Genomic DNA, 1,950 nt, shown 5'->3' on the forward strand with positions numbered 1-1,950 from the left:
TCAAGTTAGTTTCAACTCATAGTGAGCCTGTATAGGGTTCCTGAGAGCTGCTGGAATATTTGTACTGCCAGCTTTAAGGTTAGCAGTCCAGTGCTTATTCTATAGTACCAGGGATCAATGGAACTACCCTTGTTGTTAAGTGCAGTATAGGGTTTCCAAGGAGTAGCTGGTGAGCTTGAGCCAATGACCTTGCTGTTCAAAGTGACCTTTCAGTTCAGAGCATTAACCCACAGAACCAGGACTCCAATGGAGTTTTAAAAATCTTTCTGTGGTCCACATTATATGTCTATTGGACAGCATTGTCTGAGCCTGTAGTATGCTAATATGCATTATGAATCCTCAGAGGAAACTATAGTATGCAGAACTTCCAAACACATATGGCCATGGAACTTTTCACATAACATTGCCTTCTACTCATCGATTTCTTCTCCTTCATGGGCTCCAAAGCATAATCCTGGTCACTGATTCCCTCGTGCTGTTTAGAGTCCTATTTAGTGAATTTCAGAGATTTGAGAGCACCTGATCAGTGAAATGCCCTCCTATATTTGTTGAAATCGTGCAATTGAGACCCTGCAAGGAAGTGGTTCCTTATTCTGACAACTTTAACGTGGTCATGGCCAGCAAGAGCAGCCTTTACACAGGTCTTCAACGTGCAAGCATTTTTAATAAAATCAAAGTGAAACAACACTTTTATCTTTTCACCAGAACCCATAGAATCACAGAATTTTATATTGGGAAAGTGGATAATCCAAGATTATATGATAACTGTGAGATGGAATGAATTCAGTAGCAATGGGTTTTTTTTTTTAATCTAACACCCTGCTTCATAATATAGATTAGGGACTGAGCACCCAATAGCTAGTAATGTGCCAAATATTTATTCAGTGTCCACTATGTGTCAGGCATTCACTTCATACTCACAACGAGCTTACAAAGTTGGTACTATTATTTTTTTTTAGAAAAAACATAGGGACTTTATTATTCCCAACACAGGGCAGTTCTTCATGGAGAGGTGGGAGGTGGCTCTGGGCCCCTACTTGCTGGCAATGAGTGGGTTCCACAGGACCATGGTGACAGAGCCCCCTCACAGGAACATCTGAGAGATGTAGAGGTCCTTGCTGATGGGCTTGCCCTTCTTCTTGCCCTTGCCAGTCTTGGGGACTTGCGTCTGTATCTCTTTCACATTTTCTAGTACCATGTTGCAGTGCCTGTCGGGAGCCTTCACGCGGCCCAGCAACTTCTTATTTCTACAAGTTATGAGCATTTCCATGTTGTTCTTGAGCACTGAGAGGAGCCCTAGTTAAACCCCTTTTCCTCCCACTTCTGCAGCTCCTGTGGGGTCATCTCATTCTTGGGCTGGCTAAGGAGGCTCTTGTTGCCGATAGTGTTCTCAGGTCACTCCAGTGTCCTTTGCTTTGCTTCTCAAAGTTGGTATTATTATTATTATCAATCCAATCTCATAGGTATTGGGAAGATCAGAGAGGTTTCATATCTAAGACTTCTGATTTTCGAATACATCAGATATTAATATCCTAGAGATTGCAGATAGCACTACAGGTGTCCCTCACTTTTTGCCAGTTCACTTTCCAAACAACCTACATTAGTACCCGTTTTGGCTAACCAAAGCTGAGTTTTGATTTTATGAAAAAAGGTGAAATGAGTGATCAGTGTTTATTTTGCAGAATCTTTAAAGAGACAACAACACACCCTAAGCGCTGAGAGTGGCATCACCAAGTTCCTTTCCCCTGGAATTACACTGTACCTGCTATTATTATTTGCTTGAGTTAGTTCCAACTCATAGTGACTCTGTATAGGGTTTCTGAGAGTGGCTGGTGAGTTTGAACCACCAACCTTGTAGTTAGCATTTTAATGCTTATCCTATAGAAGCACAATAGGGCTCACATACGAGGATGTGTTATTTGGTATAAATTAATGTTGTTAAATGCTATG

The 1,950-nt window shown here is 41.5% G+C and overlaps 1 pseudogene; it reads right to left on the minus strand.

The window, feature by feature from the left end:
• Nucleotides 1-1,033: 1,033 nt before the first annotated feature.
• LOC102815193 lies at nucleotides 1,034-1,365 on the minus strand (annotated as a pseudogene).
• Between the last annotated feature and the right edge of the window lie 585 nt (nucleotides 1,366-1,950).

The sequence above is a fragment of the Chrysochloris asiatica genome, unplaced genomic scaffold (genome assembly GCF_000296735.1).
Source record: "Chrysochloris asiatica unplaced genomic scaffold, ChrAsi1.0 scaffold00544, whole genome shotgun sequence".
Taxonomy (NCBI): Eukaryota; Metazoa; Chordata; class Mammalia; order Afrosoricida; family Chrysochloridae; genus Chrysochloris; species Chrysochloris asiatica.